This window comes from Lactuca serriola, chromosome 9 (genome assembly GCF_051521515.1).
Source record: "Lactuca serriola cultivar US96UC23 chromosome 9, Lser_US96UC23_V15, whole genome shotgun sequence".
NCBI lineage: Eukaryota > Viridiplantae > Streptophyta > Magnoliopsida > Asterales > Asteraceae > Lactuca > Lactuca serriola.
In genome coordinates, this window is record NC_136416.1 from 159,575,517 (window position 1) to 159,600,963 (window position 25,447).

The following is a 25,447-nucleotide window of genomic DNA, read 5'->3' on the forward strand; positions in this document are numbered from 1 at the left end:
GGTCCCTCACCAAGAATTCCAAATGCTCTTTCTCTCCCTTAACTTCCCAGTCAAGGGCCATCCCTTGCTGGGTCAAAGTCGAAAGGGTTCCTGAAGTTTGTGGGGAGTTTCAAATGGACTAAGGTATTAGGTCTGTAAGACCTAGGATTTGGCGAATTTTCCGTCGATGACTATGGTGCCGACAAATTCCAACGGTTTTGGATAATTTGACAGAGTACTCAAGAATTTCTACAACACTAATAGTGTGTCTCAGGAAATTTGCATCTAAATTCCGAAACTCTTGTTCAAAGATCTTTGTGAAGAGTATCTCCGAGGGTAATGTTTCTATGGGTTCTTTCTTACTATGAGGGTAGATAGGTAGTCATTATATGGAGAAATGACGAACTGATCCCAGTAAGAAAGGCGTACTCCACTTATATAGTTCAGGAATACTATGGGCGTATTGGTCCTATTCGAGGGGTATCATTACGGACTAGAAGTGTCCGTATCGAGTTCGGAGGGTAGTCTTTAGGACATCTTCCCTAACACTCGAACTGGTGATATTCGGATCTCAGGTCCATTTCGAAAAGTAACACTTTCCCTGTGGTTGCTCAATTAGCTCTTCTAAGCGAGGCAGAGATAACGATTTCTAAAGGAAATCTAAATGAAGTCTCCGGTCGTCGAGGTACGTATGATGCACTCCATCGACTTGTGGTAAAAATAGTCCGAAGCTCTCAAGGGTGAGAAGCCTGGTCTTTGATTTCTCCTGTTGAGTAGTTCGTGGTGTTGTCCAGACTGTTCTTGTATCTTCCGTAGGTGTTTAGACTGAAGGCGATCTGGTTATAAGAGTCATATTGGGTTCTAAGTTGGTTCCTATGACAATGTAATTACTCGAACTCCTAGATAGTCTCCGTCCTGAAGTTCATATTAGAATTCATACGTGATTCAATGATCACAATTTCGCGTATACGAGTCGTATATAATTAAGACTGAACAGGTAGTCGAATAACTGATTCTTCCTTAATCTCACCTCCCATCGAGGGAAAAGAAACTAAAGTGGAATCATCAATTTTAAACCCGTAGAACATTAATTATATATCATTCTCATGTATACATTCTTCAGTGATAGAATCAATCGTATGAATCCTGGAATTGAACTTGACGTACTGTACGAGCGATAATGTAGGGATTCCTTCGGAAAGGAAAAGAACTATGAGGTACTCCTGTCATGAGTACTTTGGTGTTCTGATATGACGGCTTCGCTAAAAGATGTTTATTGAGGATGAGATGTACTTATGAAGCTGGTATTGCGAGGATCGAATTGAATTGAGTCATATGATAATGTCGGAATCATATAGAAACTTAAAGACATTAGATTTGAACATAAAACGTTTACAACCAAAAACAACCGTGCAAACATGATCAGAGTTACAGTACTTTAGATTTGCTACAAGACTATTGCTGCGGATAAGATATACTACAAAAGGCAAGTATATGCAGCACGAGCATCCCTATACCGACAGGATCCCACAAAAGATAAGACTCTAGTTGCACTAGTTTTGGGATGGTTCATAAGTATGTTACAACGAAACGCCTAAATTACATTAACGTGGGTCCGGAGTAGACTCTCCTGCGGCGGTGGTTGGTAGTAGACTTTCGTCTGTGCCAGCAATTGCTGCCCCTGGGCAGTTCCTTTTGTAGTGTCCTACTTTGCCACAACCGTAGCGAACCTGGTTCACACGGGTGTTTGGCACTTGAGCGCCCTGAGCTGTTGGCGTCTTGCAGTAACGGGCTGTATGCCCCTTCCTGTTGCAGTGTGAGCACTGCATCTCCTTACAAGGTCCATGGTGGTGAAAACTACATTTAATGCATTTTGGGAGAATTCCAACATAAGTTTGACTGGTTTGGGGGACAATGGGACGCCCGAAGGGATGGTAGTTGGAGGTGCTGATGTCGTGGCTGTGAAGGTTGTTACTGGTGGTTGTTTCCTGTTCGCCCTTCGAAGCGACTTGTTCTTCCGTTTGGCCCAAAACTTCTGGCTGTTACTCTTGGCCTCGACACTCGGGGTACCGTGGTAGTTTGTTGGTCGCTGTGGTGCTTGGTTGTTGTTTGGATTGACATGGTTGTTAACAAAACCGCTAACACTTGCGTTGTTAGCGTTCAGATGGGTCAGAATAGCTGACACGGCAGCCGAGACTGCAGCTTGAAAGGTAGTTGTATCAATCTGAAGAGTGGGTGTTTGGTTGATGGGCTGATCGTTCTTCTTGGATGACATGATTCTGTTACACGGAAGGAAATGAATTTGTGAGCGAAAATGGTTGAACCTGGACGTAGTTCGATCGCTCGTGAAAAGAATAGAAGTATGTTCTCTAAGGTTCGACCTACATCCCTATGATGCAGTCCTAGTACAGAATAGAAGTATGTTCACGATGGTTTGACCTACATCTCTATGATGCAGTCCTAGTAAGTTCAGAAGTAAGTTCTTATAATGGTCTCAAGATGTTTGTTGTGTAAGCCGAGGTATCGTTGGTTGGTGAATAACATGATCCAACCATTAAAAGAGACTTGGAGATGTCTCCGGAGTTAAATTGCTATAGTCCAATGACTTGACCAGAGCATGTTTCAAATAGACTCACATGAAAGTAAGATAAGAGTATTTGAATAAAGGATGACACAGGAGTTAGCCGATTGTCAATATATTTGGTATTCATGACGTACAGGTTCGGGAAAATGACCTTGTAAAAAGGTCTTACATTATATCCAGCGAAGATGGTTCTTGACAGTATAAAGTCCTACTAAAGTACTTACAGCACAATACAGTTTCATAGAAAATGCCACATCGGGCATAGACAGGAACAAGATTCCTTTCTAACAAGGAATACAAAGTAGAGAATCCACTACTGGCGACGGTCATCACTCTGGTGAACTCTCAGTTCATTTAGTTGGCGTTCCATGTCAAGTAGGTGTCTTTCGTACACTCTCTGGCGTACTCGAAGTTCTATGACTTCGGCTCGTGATTCAGTCAGTGCTTGCAGCAGGGTTTCATGGTCTCCCTTAGACCTCTCACGAGCATGTTCAAGGCGACTGGTGCGAAGCATATGCATTCCTCCATTGGTATCAGTTTCTGCGATACGTTGTAGGGCTGCCATGCCTTGAATCTCGTTTTGGGCAACCCTATGGATCAGAATTTGTAGAACTCTATCTGCTGAGCCCCCTTCACTTATGTTGTAGAAGCTTCGGTCTCCATTAAACGGAATAGGTTGATCTTGACCTTCGCTCCATGTTTCCAAGCATTCCACCCATGGAGGCGTCGGGCCATGAAAAGCCGGACGAGGGTTAGGAATTTGAAACGGGAGCTGACTGGGGCAGATCTTCAACCTCAGGTTCGGAGTTAGCACTATCTGAAAGGTCTTCAGCATGGTGATCATTTAAAGGGATCGGATGATCATCATCTGCTTCCTCTCTAAACCATCTAGCAATCACTTCGTTCGGAAGGAACCGGTTGTCGTGGGGATGGAATCCAACCATGTTATCCACGCGAGAATTGAGGTAAGAAGATAATTATTAGACGAACTATCTAGATAATTATTTAGGAAATCTTCATTAGTTCCATCACTACTTGTAAAGTGCATACCAGTTATATGTAATCAACACAGGATAGGCCTTCGAATAAGTGACCTCAACTCCAAATTCACAAGGAATAGGGGTAAAGAGAAATTTTCACCGATTCTAAGTCTATAACATCCTAGTTACGTATAACTTTAGCGTATCCACTTAGCAATTATCAACTTAGGAATGAAGATTCCATTTTAGTTCTCAAGTATAAAGTACTTATAGTAACACAAAATACTCATATGGTATTTTAGACTTAGGTTCTGTTATGATGTTCTCATTGTGGTAATGTTGGTAAGTTCTTAGACTTGTTGCCATATCACAAGCATTCTTGGGCATGTGCTAATCACTCTTTGGAACAACATAGTTGATCAGGCTATGCCACTCCCAAGGCTGACCATACATCCCCGAGCTTACCTGTGATATTCAACAATCGTAATACTTTTGTTCTTGTCATTGTGACACTGATTTTAGTATGAATGCAGGCACATATACTTTGTTAAATATTTTATTATTTATAAGTAGAACTCTTAGATAGAGTGTTTTAATCTCAATGTATTTATAGTTAGTATATCTTTTATGGGTTGATATACTTTATTCACTATAAACAATGCTCTGATACCAATCTGTCACACCCCAAAACCACGAACGGCGGAAACGTTCAGGGGTGGAGGACGTCATGTACAGTATCACAACAGTGTAATATAATAAACAAGTAACAACATCATCCATTGCGTTATAAGTAAAGTTTTAATACATGTGTGTTCTTTCATTGTAATAAGACACCAAAAATAAACAATCAAAATAAAATACGAGTCTTGTCTGCTCCGTCTTCTCAAAACCTGATCACCGTACCTGTCTACTGATGACCTGAGAATACAAGTTATTTTGAAAGAGAGTATCAGCTTTAAAGCTGGTGAATTCATAAGTATTTAAGTGTCATTGCCTTGTTTTGTGAAAATCTGTTATGAAGGCCATGTGAATCTTTTAAATGAAAATGTTAATGTAAGTATGAAAAACCCTAGAAAAACCCTTATTTTCTATAAGTATGAGATGTACTCTTCTATCAAGACCCGAATGTTTTGTTAGTAAAACGATTGTTTTTCCTTTATTATTGACTAATACCTAAAAGTACTTAGTCTAACTCATCGTTTATGTGAGTGTATCACGAAATAAAGTAAACAGGAAAATGTACTACTGTAAGTATTGTCACTGAGTACTAGGACTAACACAACATCGCATGAAGCGAAATATGTAACCTAATGAACATCCGAAGATTGTTCAGAACAAGTAATTATGTAAGTGTCATTTCTGGGTACTAGGAGTAACACAACATCGCACGAAGCGAAAAGTATAACCTAATGAACATCCGAAGATTGTCCAATTGTCCTCTGTAGCAGCAGCAGGTGGGTGGAAGGGTTAGTCCCAAATCGATCTACCTAATATAAGTAGTAACCTTAGACCTCCGTAGATGATCATCGACCACTGGTGCTAATCAGTGGGGTTCGGAATGGTAAGTCCCGCCTAGCTATCCCATGGAACCGAGATAGGAAAGATAATTTACACAGTAAGTACTAATAAATCATCCCCGTAGTCCTAAGTACAAGTATCCAGGTAAGTAAATACAGGACAATGCACCTATGTAAAAGTGTTCCTATATGATATTCATGTAAGTGTGTTCATGTATCAGATAAGTATGTGTAACCATATTCATGTATCAAGTAAGCATATGTATATGCGCTCATGTATCAAGTAATGTACTAGTATAGACTCATGAATGAACTGAGTCTTGTGTGATTCCTTGTAATAGGAGTAATATTTGATATCTTCTAATTATCCTTATGATAATTTACTGAACTATGATTGGTTGATCATGTAAGTTTATACACTCTTAATACTCAAGGGTGTGGGAAACTTAAGGAAAGCTGTGAACTATAACATCAATATGTATATATGACTATAAGTGTATATGCATAGTTTAGTTCAAGAATGAAAAATGGTTTTGTAAGACATCTTATGGGTTTTGAACAATAATCAACAATGACTTGATGTCATTTTAATAAACCTTTCAAAGTAAAACATTTGATAACAATGTGTTTTTAAGATTTAAAACCATTTCATGCATCACATTTTGTAGTATGTGAAATCTGTTAAACGACAAACACAGTTATAAAATACATATCAATGATTTAATAACATGTTTGTTTCTACTTGTATTCCCCCCCTTTAAAGCATTTAAAATCATTTAAAACATTGATTAGGGGTATGCACTCACCTGTAGTTGGTGTTTGGAATGAACTGAACGGTATAGAATGGCTAGGTGTCAAGCGAGGACTTGTGTACACACTACGATCCTAATGAACATATAATCACACATATATGTACTCAATTAGACTTAAATACTAATTGATAATGATAAGACATCCTAGAACATAATAAACACTTTATATAAGTGTTTTAAGCCCTAAGGATTGCATCTATGCTATTGTGGGACTAGGTACTTGTGTTTAGGGTTCCAAAGGACCCCATATATGAGTTTACTCCTCATATACTAACACACATGGAGTTTAAGGTTGTAAACTCTTTGAGTTTACGGCCTTAAACTCCCAACCATGGGTGTTTTGTGTGTTTTGAAGTTCCAAATGGCTTCTAGAATTATTACAACTTGATGGTTCAATTCTTGAAAGGGTTTAAGGTCTAGAAACACTCCATTTAGGAGTTTACGGCCATAATGCCATTCCCCTTAGAGTTTACAACCGTAAACTCTAAGTATGGTGTGTTTTTGTTGCTTTTAAGTCCTTTGCACTTGTGGTATAGGTTCTAGACTTTTATTCCAAGCATATGAAGGCATTAGGCACACCTTGGTGCCCCTTTTAGGAGTTTACGGCCCAAGAACCATGTCTTGGCCGTAAACTCACTTTGTTAAGTGATTTTGATGTATTTTGGTCCTTCAATTAAGTGGGAAACAATTCCATGAAGAGGTCTAGGGCTTTAGGTGTCTTGAAAACACCCTTTTGTCCATTTCTATGGAGTTTACGGCCCTATATACTCTTGGGCCGTAAACTCTCATTTGATTGAGTTCTTTGATGTGTTTAAGGCTTACAACAAGTGGGTACTAGTCTTAGATAAAATCCTTAAGGTTTTAGAGGCCTTAAAACACCATTTTGAGCTTGGAAAGGGGTGTTTACGGCCTAAGAAATTCTTGGGCCGTGAACTCCCAATCTTGGGTGATTTATGGTTGTTTTCATGTCCCTAACACATGTACATATGAGTCTAAGGCAGTTGTATAACATAAGGGTTGGTTTTGGACTTGTTTCGGGAGTTTACCGCCCAAGAACACCTTGGGTTGTAAACTCCTAGATCTCATGATTTAGCCTTCTAAATCATGTTATAAACACATGTAAGTCTTTCTAACACTACTAGAAAGGGGTACTCACGTTTTGGGATAAAAACCCGAAGATCTGTCAGAGAGAAAATGGCTTTTCTCTAGTCGGAAATGTGAATAATGAATGAATTTGGTTTAGAATTCTATTTATAGTCCTGAGATATTTTTGAAATAAAATATTTTTATTCCCGATGTGATCTCTAATATATTAGAGTGTTGGAATAACAGTGTTGCACAAAACCCTAGTGTATCCACTCTCCTAATATCTCCTGAAGTATAAACCCTGACGTATTCAAACTTAAACGAAAAAGTCTGAAAATTAACTGTGACTGCTATAACTTCTATTGAAGTGATATAGTTTGTACATAATGGAAATTTCAGATTGTCACATATTTTTAGCACTTTCACTTTGTTTAGAAAATTTGTGTGATCTTTGAACAATCATATTTCCCACATTCTTGCTTGTAATAATATGACCTTTTTCCAACATATTGTCCTCTGTGTTAGCTACAATGTAGGCTGTAGAATCATTGTAATAAAATTAAATCGATTATTTGGATCAAGTGACTCGGGGAATAATTGATCAAGTGACTCAAATATTAGATTCTGTTAGAATAAATTAAAAGTCTATAATGTCTAACACATTGTATTAGAATTTATAGTTTTGTTCTTTTAGAATATACTAAAAGTTTTAATATTTTAAAGTTGATTATGTTTTCTTTGTGGATATAGATTTTGAAGAGGCTGCCATTGATGTGGAAAAAAAAAACATGGAGAACGAGAGTATTCTAGCAGAATGTATTGTGCCAGAATATACAAAGTGTTTCTTAACAATAATATTCTTTCAGAATGGATTAGAGTTTTTGTTAGATTTTAATGTTTTTATTTTTATTTGTTAACCATTCTTAGTTTTAATCTTTAAGAATAAATGTATTTCTTAAACCATTATTAATCATTTTTTTTCATAATGAATGTAATAATTGTTTAGTCTTATTCTTTACGAATTAATGTAATTAGTGATTCTTAAAAAATAAAATTTGTATTCATTAGAAAATGCTATTGTTGATAATATGTTGTATAATTCGTTAAGCATGTTAATTATAAAAAAATTATATTGAATGAACCATATTCTGCAAGAATAAAATCAAAAATATATTTACTAGTTTATGTTTGACTCTCTATCATTTTGAAAGAATAAAATCAGTTAGTATTAGAAATATAATAGAATTAAATTTGAATTAATTTAAAAAATTCAGATTTAAAAAACTGAAATTAATTATCCCTTAAAATTCTGAAATTTCATTTTTTAATATAGGTTAATTGACCAAAACACTATTCTGCTGAAATTTGTGTGATTATAGGGTACATGTTACCTTATTGTAATATCGTAGACCCTCAGATCATGACCATTGATTTTATTCATCTATTGGTTCAGAATCGTGTTTATGGGCACACAATAGATGTAAGAAACAAAATAACTTAACCCATATATATATATATATATATATATATATATATATATATATATATATATATAGAGAGAGAGAGAGAGAGAGAGAGAGAGAGAGAAAGAGAGACAACGAGAGAGAATGACCTGTTGATCAATGGAGACGCCAATCATTTCCCTTGACTTCTCAATATAATTCTTTATTTTAGGATTCAGACTTGCTTTCTGCTTATCATTATACACATAGAAACCTTTGCATGTTAGCTTATAGCAGCACCTTGGCCTCACTATCCACATCTAATTGCACACACCTTAAATTTCATTTCTTTTTCCGCTCACTATAACAATAAAATAAACAAATTGTTACTTCTTGAACCTAATATATAACAAGGAAAAGAGCATTTACAGAGTGTTATTATTAATGTCATTGATGAATTAGTCAATGGTACTTTTGCTTGTTCATTGGGGAAATTGGTGTTTATAAAAAAAACCACTCTCTCAACATCACTTCATCCTTTCCACTATTCAAGATTCATCAAAAACATAAGAAGCAAATAATTTAGTAAAATAAAAGGGGATCAGGAAAAAGTAAAAAGAAACAGGTCGTAGGTTTGGTATCAACAGTTATAAAATGTATTGAATTAACCCTCAATTTCATAGTAAAAATCAAAATTCAAAACAAACATCATTCAACAGAATATGAAGAACATATATTGAGATCGAGAGAACACAAAGAGGAGAATAGGCGAGATGAGTGCAAACTATTGCCCTAAAACTTACTAGCTAATGGAAATTGGCAACTCGATAACATAACGAAGGCCATGTGGAACAGTGGGGAAATTAGAAAATTGAACATAACAAAAAAAAATAAAGATGTCAATTACAAAATTGATATCGAGATAGAATCAGACAAACAACAAGAGAGGGGCATGAGAACAACAATGACCAATAAGGGAGTACTGATAATATTACCTGCATAGGGTTAAGGAGGAGAATGACAAGAAGAGGCAGCAAGTCTGATGATACGATGAGCACAGAGACAACGATGGAGGCATAAGAGCCTCATATGACGATGAGAAGGGTGATGCGATGGAGGCGCATTCGTGATAGGGGAAAGAAATGAGGATTCAGAATAATATATGACTAGGGAAGGAAGGATTTCAAAGTGTAAAAAGCAAGACTTTGGGTTCTGATGGGTTTGCTAAAATTAAAGATCTGGACGAATTATAAAACGGTGAGAAGGCACACACCAGAGCACCAACGCTAACACACTCGACAATGTGGCGTTTTCTATTTTTTTGGGTTTCTAATCGAAGCAGGGAGGTCGATAGATATTTTCAGACTGAAATCGGACATTAGAGAGCCGAAGAGGAGAGAATCACAGAAGCATGAAGTGTGGATTGAGTTTTTAGGGTTCAATGGTAGTGGCGATGGCTTAGGGTTTACAGAGAAGGAAGGAGTGAATGAAGGGAGATACAAAAGATAGAGTGTAGAAGCGGGGTACTTCAAAATATTATAATTTCAGAGGATTTCATTTTCCCCCTTTAAAAACGCACATTTGAGTAAAAAATTATAAAGTGACATTTGTAGAGGACATGCATTTAAGATAAGCGCCCTCTATTTTTGTATTTTTTTTGTAGGACAGTAATTTTAGGGCATGCAAAAATGCGTGTCCTCTATCATTCAAATTTTAGAAAGCTGACATTATTTTTGGGACACAAAAAAATGCATATCGTAAATAAGTGTGTGTCATTGATTGCATGTCATCAAAGGACTGTTTTCTTGTAGTGGAGGCTGAAGGTATTAGGGTTTGGTGATTAGATAAGGAGCTTAAATAGGGTCCAAGACCCTAAATTAGGGTTTGCATGAAACTGGAGTACGCGCTGCGTATTCCCATTACACTTAGCGTACACCTCCAAGTAGCTACGATCATTCTCCCTAGTACGCCCCGCGTACTAGGGTTTGCCTTAAACCCTACCATCTTCAGAAGGCCTTAACTCCTTGGTTACAAGTCCGTTTCCAACGATCCTTATATCCACGGAAAGGTGACGAGAAGCTCTACACTTCTATCAACCCATACTTGCCTTAAAAATTCCCAAACTAAAATCCAATTGCCATAAAAGCCTGAACGTACGCTTTACTGATAGACCCCTAGGCTTCGAAACACAAACCGAACTCCCAGATCATCTAAGTTACATTATGCACACCCAAATGGGTCCAGATCTCTTTTCCTCAAAGGCCCTAAGCCTGATGATACATGATCTTTGGGACACCACCCTGCATTAGGAAACTATTCGGAATAAGGTGTTACATCCCCCACAAAAATATTTCTAGGTTTAATTTCACACCACACCCGCCTCTCATCTCTTAGGTGCTGTTTTTTTTTTTTTTTTTTTTTTTTTTTTTTTTTTTTGTAAAAAACCTGTTCTTACCACTTATTGCTGCGCGGCGCAACACACGCACAACACTTTTAATTTCACAACAGTTTATTTTTTAAATGGCTTCGGGCTCAAAAAACCTATGCCCATCCTCTGCCCCATACAACATTGGAATTGCCTTTTCTTACCTCTTCTTAACCTAAACCTAAAAGAAAAAAAAGAACGGGATATAACATTGAAAACAAACATCGCTCATTCCATCTCCCATCGTTCTTCCTTTCCCACCGAGTCATCGCAGTAGCTCGTACGTCACCGGTCGCCATGGCTGCTCCACCCTAGATGATTTTATGCTCCACCCTAGCCAATTTTATGTTCACTGCTCAAACATGTATGTTTCTTCTTCTAATTTAGTTCTTGAAATCGACAGCTGCTGTTGAAATCAATTGTTCTTTTCAGCAACATTTATATGTTTATGAAATCAGCTGTTGTTGTATTTTCTTGAAATCAATTGTTTTTCTGATTTTCTTGTTGAAATCATCAACATTGATATGTTTATGAATTAAGTTTATGTTGATTTTCTAATTTTCTTGCAAGTTATGTTGATTTGATGCATGTCAATGAAAAGTCTGATTTTTGTTACGTTGATTTGCTTCCAACCAAGTATATGTTTTATTTCTTTGTTGAATTGGATGTCTAAAGAGTTGGATGGTTAGTATACATATAGCGGTAGTAATTTAAGAGGGAAACAAGTTGTGCACTATAGGTGCTCAATGAAATGCTTTAGAGAACATTGAAGTTTAATTTAATTGCATTTCGTTTGTCTTGCACATCTCTAGTAACAAATGCAAATGGTTAAATGTTATATGCTTGTAATCAAAAGTATGCTGGTAAAAATGTGATGTATTTATGCTCTTTGAAATCATACTTGTATTCGTGAAGCAGGTGAAGCAAAGACAAAGATGAGCCAAGAGAATGTTTCTCAATGTGTTGAATCAAGTTTTTGTGAAGGATCTCCAAATCAAGAGCAATTTGAAGCAATTCATAAGGACGCTATTTAACTAAAATAATATAATTTTAATGTTAATTCAATTAATAGTATTATTGAATGTTTTTATAAAAAAATGTAATGAATTTTATTTCAATGTTGCAAGACTAAAATTATTAAATTTTGATTTGAAAAACTATTTTAATTTTATAAAATTAATTTATTTAAATTTTAGTATATTGCAGCAGTCTGCAGATGTTAAAAAACAAACAAGCTTCTTATTACAGCTTGCAACCGTTTGGTCCACCTCTTCTACTGCAGAGGGTGTAGAGGTGGTCCACAGACTTCTTGAATTTTTGCTTCGAAAAAACAAACAACACCTTAATCTTTGCACCCTCCTCATTCATTTGGGCTGTTCCTTCTCCATCTTCCTACACAAACACATGGCTACCATCAATTTTCCATCACCAGTTCCACTAATTCAAGCCTCCATCACAAGTTTCCTAAAAGTTACCTAACATAATTTGACAGAGAATTAGAGATTTTCCATCCTTCAATATCTTCCGCCTTCATTCTCTCTAGTTGATTCTCTATGGTCCATCTCTCGTCAACCACCTCCGACAACCAAGGTAATCGCTTCATTTCATCATACGTGTTTGGAATTAGATTCAATCTATGGTTGCTTCACTATTTGAAATTTGGTTAATGCTTATAGTTTATTTGTTTTAGCTCATCGGTGCCTTCTTCAAGCTCCTATGGTCCATCTCTTCTCCACCACGGGCGAGCTCCTCCATCACCGACGACCAAGGTTATTACTCCAATTCTTCAAATCTGTTTGGAATTTGACCTAAACCATGGCTGTTTGAGATATGTTTGATGCTTCTAGTTTATTTTTGATGCTTCAAGCCATTAGATTTTTCCATTTGAATATTTTCCATCATATTGTGTTTGATGCTTCTAGTTTATTGTTTGAAAACCATCATATTATTGCTTGATGCTTCACGACTAATTGTGTTTGATGCTTCCATTTGAAAAATTGTCATCAGGTTCTTGTTCGATGCTTTAAGACATAAGATTGTCTTTGTCTTCGATGCTTAAAATGCTACAGAACGTTTATCTTTTCCTCCTTGTTTTATGGTTGTTTCAAAACCAACATAGAAACTAGTTTACTAAAATGATATAATTAATCGATCGTTATCCTAATAGATGTTCTACAAAAGAAAATTCACTGCCCACAGGACGACAAGAGACTAAAGTGATCAACTTTTGACTAATTCCATAAATAAAACTTGTGACTGGTTTGCTTTCAATCTTCTCAATTTTTTTTCTTTTATACTTTTATTTTTGAAGATCTAAAGAGACTTTATTTAGACTTTTCTCCAAAGAGATCCCAAGTGATATCCCTGGAGAGGCTCTGATGGATTTGAAGTTGCAGCAAAGTTTTAGTATGCAATTAACTTTAAAGTATACATTTCCATGGTGAGATGTGTTTCAGAGTTTCTTGAAATGTCAGTAGATTATACAGTTGGAAATCTTTTAATAAGATCCAAAGCTTATTCAAATGAAGTAGGACTTAAAACGTTGCATGGGGTTGTTTCCGTTTTGTTGAAACATAAATATTGTCTTAAATATTGATCTTTGTTTAGTTTGCTTATTATTTAATGCGTAAACATAAAAATACAAGGAGATTGTGGATTTTTAGTTTGGATTTGTTTTAGAATCGGTTAATGCATTGGTTTTTTCTGCATTTTGGGTTTATATAATTAATTATTGAAATTTTATTTACAAAAGTAGTAAAAAGACCGGACTGAATATTAAGGAACTAGGCTATAAAATAAAAGAAGAACGACCTTGTGTTTTGTAATAGAATTCGGTTGGGCATCAGGATTTGCCTAATCTTCTTAGACTCATAAAAGAATAGTTTTAATCTCATTTTGTCATCTCTCACTCTAATACACATCCTAATTAATATAATGTCATGTGTTACTTTATTGTTTCTCAATTTTAAATTTTCCCCAATAAATCAGTAATAAATGTAGCTCAAAAAATCAGGATACAATCCCATAAAATCAGTATTCTGTTTTCAAAATTCTATAAATAACCAACTATTGAAAACCTAATTAAGTTAGATACTTTAAATAATTAGATGTACACATTATGTAAAAAAAAATATATATTTGTTTGCATAATTAATGATTGTTATTTTTATAGTCTGTACGTTGTTTTATTAATGTCAACCAACCGTGTAGTATACAGGTTATCACCTAGTAATGTATATTTTGGGGTCATTTGTCTGATCAGTTGATACTCTCGTTCTGTATCATTGTGTACACACAATTAGGGTTTACCGGTTTTACTTTGTTGTGTTAGATTCTTCCAGTTTTGTAGATAATAGAAACATTTATGAGGGATAGAGTGTTGTTTGTAGGGAGTTTTCTGATGTAAAAGTTTTATATGTTCAATATACGAGGTTATGTTTTTCTATCAACATACACCTGCACCCAAATAAAAGTTCAATAGTAATGTCCTTTTAGGACAACAATAAAAATAAATATCCAAAAAGAGGGTATACAGATAGTTAGATCCTATTCCTAAAGAGTAAAGATGCACAATGGTGCTCTGTGTTTTGCCTAAATTTTTCACTAATATTGTCCACAAATCTGCTATATTTACCAAACACAGTCGATCTGGGCCCCATATTGCTCAAGAAAAATAAGGTTCTGGTTCTTGATGATGCCACTGGAGTCTGCATTAGTTAATACAACAATATCAATAACAACATTAAGAAAAGACTTAAAGAGAAAGAAATCATTTGTATATTTAAAAAACTTTGTCATGTGGAACCTTTAGAATGCAGCTGTTCTTATGAGTTCTAAGTATAAAAACTTCGATTTTGATAATCTTTATTTTACCCATGATCTGCAGGTTGGACCGATTAATATGACTCGGCTACAAAACTCTTTAAAGTGAAAGAAATCATTTGTATATTTGAAGATGGCTGCATAGTTCTAAATGAGATCAATGTCTAGTACTTGTAGTGACATCATCGTTTCATTTTATAGTTTCATCCCCTGTTCCAACTTCAAAATTTTTGCCCAAACTTGAATTTTGGAAAATCATTCTCTTATAACTTCTTATTATGGAAACATGTTTTATTGCTTCTGCTAATACTATTAAACACAATATGTTCTTTAATAGAACTTCATGAAAAACTCCCTAAATTTGATAAAAGTCGATTACTTGATTTCAAAGTCAAATATATTCATGTTCATTGACGTCCTCCTAATTTGGAACATATATATGCAAACAAAAACTTGTCAACTATCTTAAATCATTTATAAAGCTTCCATGATTATCTATAAAATGATCAGATCCACCTTGTATCAAGATCCCATCATTTTCATCAAGAATTCAGTGTAACTTTTTAAAGAAGTCAAGAGTGTTGGACTCTTTAAATTAACTTTTGATTTTTGGAAGAAAAATTAATTATTGTCATATCAATTTCAAAATTCAGTAGTTGATCAACAGAAATTAAAGAAAGTACCTGCTACAATAATTCTTTGTGAATTGGCTTTTCTGGGCAACTGTGTTATTCACTCGACCAATCACTTGACCAATAGATACACAGACCTTTCAACAAATGAATGCTCTGTGGAAGATGACTTATGGATGTACCTTGTATATTTAACACTCTTAGCGAATTCAAATTACAAATGCTGTTGGGGATATCTCGTAAAAAGATTACAGTTCTCTAGGATTAGCTCCTCTAAACATTCTAATAGGTCAAGATCCTCAGGTAACTCCTCGAGACACTCACAATACCAAAGTTCAAGAGATTTCATTTGTTTCAACATACAAATGCTATCGGGAAGATGTTTAATCTTTGTAGATGACAAAGTTAGCTTCTTTAAGCATTCCAATAGGCCAAGATCCTCAGGTAACTCCTCGAGACACTCACAATACCAAAGTTCAAGAGATTTCATTTGTTTCAACATACAAATGCTGTCCGGAAGATGTTTAATCCTTGTAGACGACAAATCTAGTTCCTCTAGACATTCTAATCGGCCAAGATCCTCAGGTAACTTCCTCAGACACTTACATGATATAAGTTTGAGAGATTTCAAAAGTTTCAACATACAAATACTATCCGGAAGAAGTGTAATATTTGTATATGATAAATCTAGTTCCTCCAAACATTCTATCTGACCAAGATCTTCTGGTAACTTCTCCAGCCGCTCACAAGATATAAGTTTGAGTGATTTCAGATTTTTCAACATATAACTGCTGTCTGGAAGATGTTCAATCATTGTTTCTGACAAATTTAGCTTTTTTAAACCTCCTAACAGGCCCATGTCATCCGGTAACTTCTCAAGCAACAAGCAATGATTGAGGTTAAGAGTGTTCAGAGATTTCAACATACAAAAACTATCCGGAAGATGTTTAATTTGTGTATATGACAAATCTAGTTTCTCTAAACATTGTGATCGGCCAAGATCCTTGGGTAACTTCTCAAACACCCGACAATGATTAAGATCTAACTTTTTCAGATTCTGAGTCAGCCTAAGGTCAAGGGTCCTCAACTTTGAATAACTAATGTCGAGGGATACGAGCTTTTGAAAATCACTCACCATGTGAATTTCTTCCAAATGATAACAATTTAGAAGATCTAAGTACTCAAGATTATGTGTCTTCCCAATGCCAAGGGTCCTTAAGTTTGTATTACTGAGTGTGAGGGATCTAAGATTCAGACATCTATCTGGCAAGTGAAGTTCTGCCAAATTGTCACATTCCCCAAGATCCAACGTATTAAGATTTGGAGACAACCGGAGGTCAAGGGTCCTCAGCTTTGAGTTAGTGCAGTTGAGGTCTCTAAGCTTTGGACATCCATATGCCATGTGAAGTTGTACCAGATCACGGCATTCACTAAGATTTAACAGCTCGAGATTCGGAGCTGATCCAAGAGCAAGGATCCTCAACTTTGACCAACTCACCTCAACGGATATTAGCTTTAAACATCCATCAAGCATGAGAAGTTCTACTAAATCACGGCATTCTCTAAGAGTCAGTGTCTCCAGATTCGGAGTAAGCCCAAGGTCAAGGGTCACCAATGTTGAGCCACTAAGATTAAGGAATCTGAGCTTGTTAAGAACCTAACACGATCAGAAAAGCAACGTGAAGATTGGTGTAATAACAAAGAAATAGATGTATATATGTATTTGTGTGTGTGTGTATATATATATATATATATATATATATATATATATATATATATATATATATATATATATATATATATATATATATATGAGAAATTAAATATCTTCCTACGTTCCTACATATCCTCCTACCCAATGAAATTGTGACGCATTTAATGCTCATTTAATGAGATTTTATGATATTTTAAATACTAATATGACACATGTCATCATTTAAATGGATAGGAGGATTGGTAGGAACAAAAGATACGAGAATATTTAATTAAGTAAGTTCAAATAGTAAAAAACACTATGTTTATGTTATTATTCTGCAATGAATATTATATGCATATTATTGAAGTAATTGTAACGTGAATATTAATGTTTGATTATTCATATATTCATTGGAATATTATTATTCTATTATAAATTTGGTATATGTGCATTATTGTAGTAAATTTTAATATTAGTTTTAAAATGTGATTATTAATCTATCTACTCTAATAAATGAAGGTTTTTTTTGCGACTTGTCACACTCTTATTTAATTTGCCAAATGTTATTTTGTGGTTATTTTGAATTAATCTTTTTTTTCATATGTCATTTTATAAGTTTTTCTATACTTTTAACTTCCATAAAATATTGTAATATAATAATTGCAATAAATATAGTAATAAATGTATATCAATGTCATTGATGAACTTACCTTATAATGTCAAAATTCTTAAAATTAAAGCTCATTAGTTTTATTTATTTATTTAAAATTATTTGTTCAAATTTAAAAGATAAAAAACATTTCAATTATAATAATTCATTATTTTTCTTATATATATATATATATATATATATATATATATATATATATATATATATATATATATATAACCCATGTAATACATGAGTCTCACAACTAATTTTTACTAAATAATGACATGAAGTTGGGGATATAATTGATTGTAGAATAATAACATGAAAGTAGTGTTTTTACATTTCCACTTTCCTTATTGTTTTTATTTGAACCATCATATATATATATATATATATATATATATATATATATATATATATATATATATATATATATATATATATATATATATATATATATATATATATATTTACTATCTTATAAAACAAATCTCACTATTTCTAAAAATAGATTGAATATAATAATATTATTTTTTTAAAACGTTCAAATCATTAAGCTAATAGTACAAGTAGTCATTAATAAAATAATATTAAATTTTAATATGTGTTTTGAATCCTTATATTTCTCAACAAATTCTATCTCCTTCCCTGAATTTCGGATAATTCAAAATTTGAAACCATCAGAAAATACATGTTGATTCAAATATCCCTCCTGCAGATGGCTCTTTCTTAACATGTTTTTATTTTAATCCTTACTTGTAATTGATTTCATCATTTTTAACTTTTTGTATTTTTATCTTATAAATATATTAGGTGAAGACTTTATTATATCAGGTTTGTTCCTAAAAAGGTTTTTACTATGATTCTGTAATGTGTTGGTTTTGCAGGTTCAAAGAACTCAACCAAGAGGTCCAGTTAGAGCATTGTATTATCATTAGTTTGTATACTTTGGCATCTTATTTTTGCAATAAAGAACGGTTAAACACAAGATTTGACATGATTAAGGTAGTTAGTATATTTTTCATCTTGTTTAGTCTAAAAATGAAACCTTTTTCATCATTGGTCCTTATAATATCAAGTTTCATCATGTGGACTTCCTGATTACAGTTATTATTGTCCTTATTATAAGGTACTATATAGATTTTGTTCAATATTTTAAGGTTTCGAGATCCTAAATCAATATGAATCCTTGAATTACATAACATCGTTGAAAATGTTTTAATTTGTGACCAAACTTTGTTTAAAATCACAATGAACAAGTTGACACCTGAGTATTTTTGTCTTCTCAACGGCCTATTTTTGAATCACAACACCTGATATTCTAAAGGTTTATTTTATAAACTATTATTTATATATTTTAGCATTTTACTTAGTAAGACATTAAATTAATAAAGGAATTAAGAAAAACAAAAAAAAAGGACGATAAACAATACAAGTGGTTTGGGTATGTATAAATGGAAGTAATAACCATTTAGGGGGTGTCTGGCAAAAAAGCTTATTGCTTATTAGTTTATTAGCTTATAAGTTAATAAGTAATTGTAGGGTAACTTATGAAAAAATGACGTATTAGAGGTTCCCCACCGGAATAAGTTATTTTAATCCAGACACTTTTTTAACTTATAGTGATGTGGAACCTAATAAGTTGTTTTAAAAAAGCTTAGCCAAACCCCCCCCCCCCCCCCCCCCCTTAATATGGTATGGTAATGCTCTTGAAAAATAGATGTCATTTAATATTCATTTCTCGAAGTGAACGCAAAATGATTTTAACTCTAAAGAGATCAAATTATTCGCCGCCCGCCGCTTTGCGCGGGTAGACGGCTAGTATATATATATATATATATATATATATATATATATATATATATATATATATATATATATATATATATAAAGAGAGAGAGAGAGAGAGAGAAGGAGAGAGAGAGAGGAAAGAGTTATTTGTAAAACCAATATTTATTTGAGAACTTGAGAACTATTTATCCAACCAAAAGTTTTCAAAACAAACGCCACCACGCAACCCTAATCCATGTGTCTAAGACCTTATCACATGCATATTTAGATTCGTATGTATACATATTCAGATATGCATCCAATACATGTACGCACATTCAAATATGTATATTTATACATTTCCTTTTTTCGAGATTTTTGATGTGTGACTGGCCTAGAGCCCTAGACGAGGTGTCTAAGATCATGTGGTTCTATTGGTTTTGAAATTTTTTGGTTCTTTTAAGTTCTTGTGTCTTTGAGTTTTCAAAAGAACTTATCCACACACACACACACACACACACACACACATATATATATATATATATATATATATATATATATATATATATATATATATATATATATATATGTATCCACTTATACGTGTATGCACATTCAAATATGCATATTTATACATTTCCTTTTTTTCGAGATTTTTGATGTGCAACTGGCCTAGAGCTCTAGACGAGGTGTCTAGGGTCATGTGGTGGTATTGGGTTTGAAAATTTTAGGTTATTAAGTTCTTCTATATCTTTGCGTTTTCAAAATAGCTTATCACGTACGCATGCACGTGTGCGCGCGCGCACACACACACACACACACACACACACACACACACACACACACACACATATATATATATATATATATATATATATATATATATATATATAGAACGATTGACTTGAGATTAAAAAAAATAGAGATTTTGAGATTCAACCTTAGCCACATATTTCTTTTTTGCCGCTCTAATGCTCCAACATACCGGCAGCAACGAGGTACGCCTAATCATACTATGTTAGAGAGGTATAATCATATATATGTTTTTACGTATATGCTTAATCATAAATGATTATACATATATGTATGTTCATAAATTGAGTAATCATATATGATTATGATAGTTGGAGGTAGAAGAGGTGGTGGTGGTGGCAGAGGTGGCAGTGGTATAAGTGACGAAGGTGGCATTGGTGGGGTCAGCTGGTGTCAGAGGTGATGGTAGTGGTGGTGGCGGTGGCGATTGTGGTGGTGGGGATGGTGGCGGAGGAGAAAGGAACGAGCAACGCTATATAATTATTTATGATTATAACAGGTCTGCGGTGTCAGTATGCCAGATGGTTAGAGCAATAGCTGTGAAATATATGGCTAAGGTTGAATCTCAAGATCTCTATTTTTTTTAACCTCAACGTGTATATATATATATATATATATATATATATATATATATATATCATTACAAGGATTCATGCAAAACAATCAATCAACAATAATTTTACCTTTCTTTCTCCCCCTTCCCAAAGTCGTACAATCCTGCTGTCATCCATCTCTAGTTTAACAAGGTTATCTGCTTGAAATGTTTTGGGTAAAGAACTAAAAGTGTAACAATACCAGTGCACATATTGTAAAGCATTGGGAAAGTATGGGTTGACTTGTGTCAATAATTTAATTTTGCTTGAATTAATAAATCCCAGGGACATGTGAAGAAACCTAAGTTCCTTCATCTTTCTTAGACCTTTAACAACAAGTTTAGGATTGACTTTCCAAGTGTAGAATTGTATGCATGTTGTTGCTTCAGTGCCCTATAATCCAAAGAAATGATAAGGAAACTTAGTTAATTAATGAAAACAAGTTAGTTTCGTTATCTTACAAATACACTTGATACTTACTAAATCGTTAGTGAGTATATCTTCAATTTCCTTGTTTAGCCACAATCGGGTATGTTTGTTAGGCTTATTGGCATGCGAACGACGAACAATATTCCTTCCCATTTCTACAATATGATCATGCATGCCCACACACTCATCATCATCAATAGTTATGAGAGATTTTTGCTCAAGAACTCGTAATCCATGTCTAGCATGAAATCCACAACTTTCAAGAGCTTCAATTGCTTTGTCTTTCAACCAACCTTTTAGTATGCAGGCAACATCTGGGAATATTTCCTTGTAATCATCCTCTAGATCTACATAGCTTAATTCCAATTTCTTCAGAGTTTCCGTTAATGGAATTGCTTTAAGTCTTTCTAGTGCATCTTTCCATTCAAGCACACTTTTACCACAAAGAAAAGAACCCAAAATTCTTATGGTCAAGGGAAGACCAGAAGCATATCTTACGAGTTGTCGTGATAGCACTTCGTACCCATGAAGTGGAATTTCTCTACCAAATGCATACGTACTTAAGAGCCAAATAGCTTCCTTACCCGATAACAGATTGATATTATGGATCAACTTCACTCCGTGTGCTATGAGCACTTGCTCATCTCTTGTTGTAATGATAATTATACTACCAGGCATAAACCAATTAGCCTCACCGGCTAAAGCCTCAAGTTGTTGTATGTGATCCACATCATCTAGAACAACAAGAACCTTTCTACCACGCAACATCCTCTTCATCATGTTTTTCCCATCATAAACATTAGTTACGCTTACTCCTTGATCATTTAAGACATCTGAAAGGACTTGATTTTGCAATGACTTCAAACCAGACAAAGAAGCATTTGAAACTTCTCTGACATTCTCAACGAAACTTTTACTTTCAAACTGAAAGGATATTTGATCAAAGACAGCTCGGGCCAAAGTTGTCTTTCCACCACCTCCAATACCCTTGATCCCGATCATGTGAACATCATCAAGACCAGTTCCTAATGATAATAGAACATCCTTAATCCGAGTCTCCATGCCTATTAATTTTTCATTAATGCTGAAATTGATGGAACGTAATTCTAGGGAAACCTCATCAACAATTTTTTGGATGAATTTAGCTTCATGCCTGTATTTTATAGAGATTTCAGTTAGCTTGCTCAAAATCCCACATTAGCAATTACATTTATGCGAAGTAATAACATAGTTGTATAATCATATTTCGTGTTTAATCTTTCGATAAGACTCAATTTTGAGTAAGAAGTTTACGAGATGCCATGGATGACCAATATATACCTAGATTAGGAAAAAAAAAAAAATACGATGCAAGATTATTGTAGAGCTACGATGAGAGAATTTACCCATCAACAGTATTCTTCAATTCCCAACCAGCCAAACCTGATGCGTCTTCCAGAGCGTCTATCCACCTCTCAGCACCCTCTTCAGTTTCATGTTTGGCAAAGGCTTTTCCAACTGCTCCATTTTGGTTGCGGACCTCTGTGGGTTCGACATCATAGAAGACAGGGTAAGCCATATGTCCAGTCGTCTTGTGACACTCCATTATCTTCACAAGCTCATCCAAGCACCAAGAGGAAGAGGCATAGTTCTTGGAGAAAACAATTATATAGATTTTTGAGTCTTCGATGGATTCGATGAGTTCATCACTGATCTTTTTCCCTTTCTTGATCCTCTCGTCGTCCTTGTAAGTGTGAATGCCTTTATGCTGAAGAGCATAATAAAGATGGTCAATGAAATTCGTACGAGTGTCTTCTCCTCTGAAACTCAGAAATACGTCATACTTAAAGATCTTGTGAACGGATGAAATGGAAGAAGACGCCATTGATGGTGCTCTTGAAGGATCCTATAACAGCAAATATTTGTTGGGAGAAATTTATATGAAACAATTGCAACAAAACTGAGATAGGATGAATAGCCTCGAGTGTTTATCAAGAAAAAGAAAAGTCAATGGTAGAAGCTGGTAATGTGACGTGGGTGTGATGTGTTTCGTATTAATTAATTTGTTTGGAAAAGCTTTGTGGTTTGGTGGAGGAAGAAAAGTCGCTACTTGTTTCTATATTTATTTCTTTCTATGATCTTTATATATATATATATATATATATATATATATATATATATATATATATATATATATATATATATATATATATTTCTTCGGACTAATTCCTATAACTCATAGATTAATATATCTTTCAGACCTAATTTATAGATTAAAATAATTCTTGGGACTAACTCAATGTGATATATTATTGATGGGTATTGATTTTTCCACTGTGGCTTTTACTTTTTCCACTGAAAAATTAATATAATGACAAATATGCCCTTCATATAAAGAAAATGATATTGAAGAAAGAAAAATATCCCATGAAATATTGTTTTCAAATTACAAGATCGTGGTTTTGTGATGCAATCTCCAGCAGCGCATCTTTTTCATTCGCTGCTGCAAGCTTCAAATGGAGGCGAGTGTCAAAAAATACTGGTTTCATTGGTAAATTTGTTGCATCCCTCCACAAAGTTATAAGTCTTGAATTTCAAAGTGGTTTCATTGGTGAATTATGTTCGGTTAATCTTGGTTGTTTTTAATATAAACTTGGAGCAAAAGAATTGGTCATAGTTTGACGCAGTCACGCAGTTTGATGTAGAATAAGGGGTTAGTGGCAGCAGTCTAGGAAAGAGTACGTTGGGTTTAATTGTTGAATTTTATTTTCAGCATAGTAGGACTAGTTTGAGATTCAAATAGATAACTAAAAACTCAGATAATTGTCCCATATTTTGAGCCTCTGTTCTTTATTTTTTCATGTATAGTTCATGTGCTTTTTATCATGTGTAGACTTATATCCAACAAATTCTGCACAGTGATTTTGGTAAAATCATCCTTGTGCCTAATAGTGGCTTTTTTTTTTTTTTTTTTTTTTTTTTTTTTTTTTTTTTTTTTTTTTAATCGACAAGAATTTTATAAACTTTGCAAAGTAGAAAGGCACTAGGAAGACAAAGAAAATAAAACCACCAAGTATTTACAATTAATGGAACGGAGATATACACCGACTATTCCATCTCTCCTTCCCCCCACCCTACCCTATGTTTAAGCCATGCGAGCACCAAAGATACAACATTATCAAATATGAATGCACAGGTGAAGATCTTTTCCTGTTAAGAATTAAGTCGTTTCTTGCCTTCTAAATCCATCGGCCAAGAGTAATCAACTGAAACAGTTTCACCCAAACCTGTGATGTCGATTGTTATTTGAGTTTCCAGTCTTCAATATTACATTGTAAGGTGACTTGCACCATTTTTGTTCAAGACTAAGTTTATGACTACCAAGCTCTTGCTGCATTCAAATTAAAGAATTAGAGAATTGACAATTCATACAATAAAAAATTTCACAATTCATACTCATGTACAGAGAATCATAGAGTCATACGCACACACAGAGAATCAATATGTTCAATCGATCAAAACTTTAAACTTCAACAATTCATTCGCATAGCAATGATAGGTGCTTGAGAATCAGAGATTGAAAATTCATACACATACGCATGGTTTAAACATTAGATAATGAGGATCACTTACCTTTTGAGAGTGAGATGAAGAATCTGCGCCGATGAGAAAGCAAGATCGAATAAGGAAGGAGCGTCGTTAGCCCTGGAATCTTTTCCCTGTAATATCTAAAAACTCTAATAGAAGGGTATAATGGGCAATTCAAATAAATCTCAGTGGATGGATTAAAATTTACAGTGGAAATAGCAGTTCCCATTATTAATATATCTATAAAATGAAAATGAACTTTTTGTTTCTATTTGGGCTAATAACTGCTAAAAAGCATAATATAGCCGTTTCTTGAAAGTTTTTCAATTTGTGTTTCGATATTATTTGTTGTTGAACGACATTCGTTTGATTATGTGCATACATTCATGTATAATTAAAAATATTCACATACGCAAATTCCAAAATTAATGGATTAGATTTTTTTGCGAGTTTTTTTCCTACATAAATGTTATATATGCTTGCAACATATACAGTGGTGTTTTGATTAAATTTTTGAGTAAATTACTGAAATCGTCCCTATAGTTTGGTCAAAATTACACATTTGGTCCCTAATTTTTTTTTGTACTTGGATCGTCCATGTACTTTGATTTTGTTGCGTTTTTCGTCTTTATGGTTTGGTCAAAATTG

At 34.2% G+C, this 25,447-nt stretch overlaps 1 pseudogene across 1 annotated transcript; it reads right to left on the reverse strand.

The window, feature by feature from the left end:
- Positions 1-14,293: 14,293 nt before the first annotated feature.
- Positions 14,294-23,146, reverse strand: LOC145076149 (TMV resistance protein N-like; annotated as a pseudogene). The gene is made up of 5 exons (XR_013692610.1): positions 22,618-23,146; positions 21,284-22,385; positions 20,894-21,196; positions 15,331-16,936; positions 14,294-14,532 (listed from the first exon to the last, which is right to left on the reverse strand). The product of XR_013692610.1 is annotated as a TMV resistance protein N-like (transcript).
- Positions 23,147-25,447: the final 2,301 nt, after the last annotated feature.